The sequence below is a fragment of the Arvicanthis niloticus genome, chromosome 8, assembly GCF_011762505.2.
Source record: "Arvicanthis niloticus isolate mArvNil1 chromosome 8, mArvNil1.pat.X, whole genome shotgun sequence".
NCBI classification, from domain to species: domain Eukaryota; kingdom Metazoa; phylum Chordata; class Mammalia; order Rodentia; family Muridae; genus Arvicanthis; species Arvicanthis niloticus.
In genome coordinates, this window is record NC_047665.1 from 11,391,290 (window position 1) to 11,398,556 (window position 7,267).

Sequence of the window (7,267 nt, forward strand, 5' to 3'; positions counted from 1 at the left end):
CATGCTGTTCTGAGGACCCTCAGAAACCACTGTTTCCAAATTGGACAGGTTCTGATCAACGCCACAGTTTCAGAGTCTGCATCCAAAGGTGCATGTGACAAGTCCTGGTGCTTTCTGTGGCGAGGACAGCAGTGCAATAGTCACATTTGGAGCCGAACAAATGACCACACACGCCGCAGGCATATGGCCTACGTGAGAGCAGCCTTCCGGTCACCCTCTGCTGCAGCCTGAAAGGCCCAGATGTCAAGCCACAGTCACCCAGAAACCAGAGCCTGAGCTGTCAACCAAAAGGAAGGCAGCTTGTGTCCTCATAAAGAAAAAAAAAAAACCCACCAGTTCACAGGAACAGGCACAGAACCAATGCTGTGATCCCACAGTATTGAAACGGACTAAGAAACGTGAGAAAATAATCGGGAAGAAGGAACTGTGCCAAGAGACTTGTGTAGACGTAGTACTCGTGGGTATACACTGCTAGTGTGTCAGCTGGTGAGAATAGACTCACATTCCCAAACACTCATACCCTGACAATTCTAAGACTGGCAGATTTTTATGAATGGAAGGCTCCTGTGTATGGAAGGAAAATGGTTGCGTGATCTCTTCGTGGCTTGTTCTCTCTCTCTCTCTCTCTCTCTCTCTCTCTCTCTCTCTCTCTCTCTCTCTCTCACACACACACACACACACACACACACCAGTCATTATACCCAGCACACTCACAAATTCCAGTGCAGTTGAAACTCCTTAGCTTTCAAGGATGTATGTGCTAGTCCTCCTATGAACTGTTCTAAAATAGTGATCTCACCCCCATTCCTTTCCCATTGCTCCAGATAGAATGGGGCAGGAGGCCACACCCTAGACTTCTCTGAAGTTCAAGCTGGACCTGTGCATCAGGAGCCCAGATAGACAAACAAACAAACAAAACCAAGCTGATTCTGCCTGGCCTTGAGCAATCCTCAACCTCTGGAAGCTTTGGTCCTTGTTTAGGGACAGAATTTGCCCAACTGTTGTGACAAATGTCATGTTTCAAAATTAGTTTCCTTCCTGCTCTCATTCTCCATCCATCATCCCACTGAAACCATGTACTTTATCATCATCATCATCATCATCATCATCATCATCATTATTATCATCATCATCATCCACCAGCTCAGAAAAGACATGCTTCTGACCAGGTAGGAGCTACAAACCTACAGAAATAAGGGGAATGACAACGGCTGTCATCACATCCTTCAGATGAGTTCTGCTTGCTACACCTCACCCTTCTCCTGTTTCCCACATAGATTCAAAAACAGCTTTCCAGAGTTTGTGTTTACAGCCCATGATAGTCACCTCAGCAGTTAAAAGAACTGAGGGGAAGGCCAGGCCTGGGTCTCCCAGAAAGCCTACCATTCCCCTCGCTCAGAGAACAGAGCATCAGCAATAGGCGAATGCATTTATTTATAATGTAGGTGCCGAACTGCTGCATTGGAGGCAGAGAAAGAATCTTACAGAGAATGATTCAAAAGATATTCAAATAAAAGAAACCACAGAAATTCTATTGCAACTAAGAAGTAACCACAGAAATAAAAAGTGTATGGGAAATTTGCCCCGCAATTATGACAACAGGTTATGGTAACACCATGTATCTACTCGCTGGCCTGTCAAAAGGCAAAGCAGAAAACAGTGAGCACCAGACATAGATTTAGTCAACAAACTCCTCAAGTGATTTCTTTCTGCAGTTCTTAACATATGTGCAGCCAGACTGAAGAGCCTCTAAGACTGGAGCAAGACAGAAGGCAGCTCCTGGTGGGGGGGAGGGGATGGCAGGAGGAGGAAGAGGAGGAGGAGGAAGAGGAAGAAGAAGAAGAAAATGGAACTGAGAGATAACATGGTGTATTTTTGACTATGTGGAAACTTGTGTCAAGAGAGGTTTATGTCATAAAGTTAAGAAGAAAATTATATTAGGTTCTGTGCAATCCAAAAATATGGCAATAACAAAGTTTCACCCTAGGAACAGCAGAGAGAGGCCAAGGAGGACCAAGGAAGGAAGTAGCAGGCATAGCACAATGGGCCTGTTGTTGCTATAACAAAATACCTGAAGCTAGGTGCTTTATAGAAGTGTACTGAGCTCACATTTTTGGAAGTCCAAGACAGGGTGATCCCACCTGTTTAGCAGCTGATATGGCCCTGTGAGCCACAGAATGACATGGCCAAAGGAACCCTGGAGGGGTCATGAGTAGGGAAGATATCATATAGAGAGACAGAAGCCAAAGACAATCAGAAGCCAGGCTTGCTGTTTCACTCAGGGTCCCTGAATGACAATGCTAGTCTCTTCTGAGGACAATGCCCCACAGTCCAGCCCCTTGGTTTGGTTCCATTTTTTAAAGGTACAAGTGCTATTCAACACCCAAACGCCCGCTCTGAGACTTTAATGCAAGCACACAGACCTTCAGAGCCACAGGCAAACTACTCAAACCAGAGAATACCCAAGGGGTCCTACTGCTCATAGCCGATGAGACTGCCAACTCTGAGGGTTACACAAGAGTACTGGGCATGGAGCACCGTTGGGGAGGATGGTGGAGTCTGGCCAGGTCTGCAGAGTAGAGATGCCATGACAAAATGTAGACTCAGCAAGTCATGAATGATAGTAATCACCGTCAGTAAACACTTGCTGAAACCAGTTAACCCCACGCCATAGAATAATTATCATTGAAAGGTATGGGAGTCTGGCTTCCACCCACTCCTCGTTCTTAGATATACTGTCTGAAGTTGATACATGGAATAAATTAGCCAGTATTCCTTGCACGAGGAAATGTACAGCTTCCAAAACGAAAAGCTTGCTTCCAGGAAGCTGGACTATGAGACAGAAAAAAACGAATGCAAAGACTGAAAGGGAGGGAGGGGATTCTTAGTTAAATTAAAACAAAGTAACCTGGGTCCCACTAAGACCACGGCTACACCACAAGAACTGTCAAGTGAATGACATACAAGGCTGATCTCTCTCAAACAAATGTCTACCGGTGCAGTCAAATGTACAGAAAAGAGGCAGGAGTAACTTCCACTGTGTGCACTTCAATACTTTTTATAGATTTGCTGAACCCACAGAAGTTCGTCAGTATTGGAATTATAGATTTCCCTAACTGTACTGAGCCCTTCCCTCTCTATTCGAGGCACCTGGGTCTGCCACATGGGTGTCTTGTTCTACCTTTCCTAGCTGACCTACTCCTCCCCACCCCATCCCCCAAGCCTGAAGACTGTCCTAGGATGCAGGGCGCACACAGCTTCCAGGGTCAGGACTATGTATGGCGGAGAAAGGAGCTCCTTTGCTCTTCCCTCAACACAACCACTCTCCACCCCAAGTAGCCACTACCACACTGAAAGCATGCCCACTTCCTCCCCCCTCCCTGAGGCTCCAAGACAGAAAAGACAAAGAGCGGGTCACACCTATTCTACTAAACTGAACATGACATAAATGAAATGTGCTTTCTTTGCATGTCTTTGGTTTTAACTGCGTTTGACTCTATTTAATATTTAAATTCAGTCAGTGACTGGTAAGACATACAGAGCAAAAATTACAGAGGTTTCATTCTGTTTGTTTTGTTTCATTTGAGACAGGGTGTCATATAGCCCAGGCTGGACTTAAACTGGGTAGATGCCCAAGGGTGTCCTTGAACTTTTAACCCTCCTACCTCCACTTCCCAGGTGCTGGGATTATGGGTGTGTGCTGCCACGACCAAGTTATTTGGTGTTGGGGACTTCATGCTTGCTAAGCAAGCACTCTATTGACTGAGTTACACTCCTAGCCACTTCTCCCATTATACCCTATTTCTTTCTTTTTAATAGGTCTCATTTATTCTAGGTTGGTCTCAGTATTGCTATATAGTCAAGGGTGACCTTGAATTCTTGACTCTCCTGCCTTTGACACCCAAGTGTTATGATTACAGATATGCAACTATACCTGTCTACATAATTGATTCTTTTTAAAGCTTATTTATTTTTATTCACAGGTATGCCTGTATTTGTGCACAATCATGCACGCCTGTAAAATTCAGGTGCTGGAGTTACATACGGCTCTGAGCCACATTGTGGATGCTGGGAAATGAACCCCTGACCCTCTGCAAGAGCAGTGAGTGGTCCTAACTGCTGAGCCAGCTCTCCCACACCCATAATTGATTCTTAAGAGGAAACAAAACAAACAAACAAACAAACAAAAAACCCTCAGACGGATCTAGGCTAACATTTTGTTAAAGTTATAATCACATACAAATGTCCCTGAAAATATATGAAAATGCACAAATCTACATAAAATCCAGCCAGCCTCATTAGTATTTTAATCTTATACAGTATTTCTATAGGAAAACCTTTTTTGCCTAGCATTTAAATACAAGGTTGAAGATTATGGTGATAAAATCCAACTAAGGTAAAGAATTCAACTACATCATTGCTAGGACTCTGCCTTCTGACATAAAAGGAAAAAAATCAAACCATAGAAAATGAATATGCACATATATATGTGTGTGTATATATATGTATGTATATATATGTGTGTATATGTATGTATGTATGTATGTATGTATGTATGTATGTGTGTGTGTATTTAAGCCTATATTTCTATTTTTTCACCCACCCAGTTGTCTACAACACTAATCCAGAAACAGAGAAAATATCTAAAAGTTGCAAAGTAGGGTAGTAGCCAGGCCAGCTGGGTCAGTTGAAAACAGGTCCATACAGAGAAAGCAGAGATGCTGGACACTGGCTTGCATCTGAAAGGAGACCCCGCCATTCTTGGGCAGAAGGAACAGAAAAAAAAGTCAACAAAGGCCCAGCTGCTGAGAAAACCGGAAACTTGTCTTCCAAGGACTGCAGCTGCGAGGGATGGCCACGCCCCTTCCTGGAGAGTCTTGTGTTCTCTCCTGAAGTCACAGGAATGGTGGGAACTTGTTTCTTTGAAACTATCTCTAAAGGATGAAACCAGGTACTCTTGCTTGGACGAATTGGGATTTAGCTAAAATGCTCGGACACTCGGTAAATATTCTCTATTTCCCGACAAAGGGGAACTGCCCACTTGGTACCGGAACCCAAGTGTCGGGGAATAAATGCACTTGACTTCCAAAAATGCAACATAGTTTAAGGAATCCAATACAGACCTAATTCTTGAACCCCAGCGTTGAAAAACAAGGTTTGTTTTTCTTTTCTCTTGCTAAGTTTTAAGGAACCTAACTCACTAAGCGACAACACCTGCTCTAAACGGACACAAGCTATTTATAGCTGGTATCTATTCCCCTCAGAATACAGACATTACACACATGAAGAAATAATGGTTCCCGGAATAACAAAATACTGCCCGACAACGCCAGAGTGGTCACAAGGAACGGCATTTCTCTATATGAATGCCTTTCTAAATTATAAATGTAAACCTTAAATCTTGAAAACTCCTAAATCCCAAACACACATTGAATAAGGGACAGTTTGCTGGGTAAGTTCTACCAAGATGCCTTTGCTTAACAATCAAAACCCAAATTGGAGAGATAATACCTAGATGTACAATATTAAATATAATCTTTAAAGAACCAAAGAACCATGCATACAAGCCTAGCAATAAAATCGTATTATTTAAAAATCGATTTTACCTCTCAGGGGTGAGATATATTCCTAAAATATATTCCCTACTTTCATCCTAACTTCAAATATTTTTAAATTTTTCTATTTTTAAGATTTTTATTAAATCTGGCATATCTAAGCATCTCAAATACAGAATACCCATCAATCTCTGTTTTACTGCAAAATTTCCTTAAATCTATTAAAATTATTGATTTGGATAGAAAAAAAATGATTTGGTGAAATGATTTCAAGTAGCAAAATTTATCACTTAAAACACCTGCTATCTTGTAAGTATTTAAATCTTTTTTACTCAAATATAAATATATCCATACAGTATTTGAACTGTCATGTCGGGGGAGTGGGAGAGGACAGACACATGGCATTTAATGACATTCGATTTTAAAGCTGCCCTGTAGAGGCTGTGGGTTTGCCTTGACTAAAGCAAGGCCGGTATCCCGGTACTCCAGGAATGCCCTGGCGTCACATGCGCGGTATTTTTTAAACATTATAATTTAGAGGTGTCCACCTGTCCATCTCTTTTGAATGCCACAAGCTGAAATGCTTCAAGAGTTTAAAACAGAGAAGACGCCAAGGAAAAGAAAACTACCCCCAGTCGAGAATTTTACTTAACTTTGAACACAATCTTTGGTCAGCCAGGTAAAAATTAAAAATTAAAAAAAAAAATAAGCAAAAAAACGGGAAGCTGACTTCTCCAATTCTTTCTACTCTAGGGACTTTCAAAGGAGTGGGACTCCTTTCAATGGCTTTTAGGTGGGGCTAAGTTTGGGGAGCCATACTGATATATATCCAGAAGTACCTTGCAGTGCCTTAAACAGTCTCCCAGGGTTTGGAGAGGTGACTGCACAAAGGAAGTCCGCCAGGCGGAGTGAACTTGCTGGCTTTGGCAAGGGGTTCAGAGTTTGGGGAAACTGCTCTTTCCCTCACCTACCGCATTTCAGAGGCGCTGGGACTCTGTAGCGACTCGCGGACGCGCACGACAGCAGTCCGGGTTCTCAAAAGCTTGGGGACGCTGCTTCGCTTCGGGGGCGCGCACCGTGGAAGCCCCCCGGTTCGCCGATCCGCCAGTCACCGAGAGGCGTAGCCCCCGGCTCTGCTCCGCTGGCGACCGCGCTCCCTGCGCCCCGGGCGCGCGCGTTTACAGGAGGGAGTCCGGGTCCCGCGCGCCGCAGCCACTGGAGCTTAGACTAGCTAAGGTCTGTCGCTTGGGGGTGGCCGAGGCCCTGTGCTAAGGTTACGGCGAGGCGGAGTGGCTCCTACCTGGACAGGTGGCCGCGTGCTCCAATCCCCTCTCCTCCCTCCTCCTCCTGTTTCTCCGCCGCCGCCTTTTCCTCCAGCCTGGCACACACGGGTCCCCGGACCCGCCGCCCGGCTGGCCGCTTCCTCCTCCGGGGAACTTCCTCAATGCGCCAGGACAGCGCCCTCGCTTCCTTCGCCGCCCCGAACCTCAGGCACACAGCACCCCGCCCAGAATCCAGCAGGGTTAGGCAGCGCCCAGAACGGAGCTGGGCCGGCAAGTACCCCGAGATCCAATATAGTAACACCTCTCCCCTCCCACACACACCCCGAGCTACAATGGGACAGCACACTGAACTGAGCCTGGGACAATTAGGATCCCGAACTTGGATGGGACAGCACCCCCAAACCAAGCCGGGGGGAGTAAGTTTAACGT

At 45.0% G+C, this 7,267-nt stretch overlaps 1 protein-coding gene across 4 annotated transcripts in view; it reads right to left on the reverse strand.

Moving 5' to 3' along the window:
* Syk (spleen associated tyrosine kinase) overlaps positions 1-7,018 on the reverse strand; it is a 76,297-nt gene extending 69,279 nt beyond the window's left edge. The window contains exon 1 of one of the 4 annotated variants that reach the window (XM_076939025.1): positions 6,856-7,018. The gene's annotated coding sequence lies outside the window, so the exon portion shown is untranslated. Of the gene's footprint in view, positions 1-6,522 lie in introns of all 4 variants that reach the window. The other 3 variants (XM_076939023.1, XM_034511108.2, XM_076939022.1) reach the window with 3 other exon arrangements.
* Between the last annotated feature and the right edge of the window lie 249 nt (positions 7,019-7,267).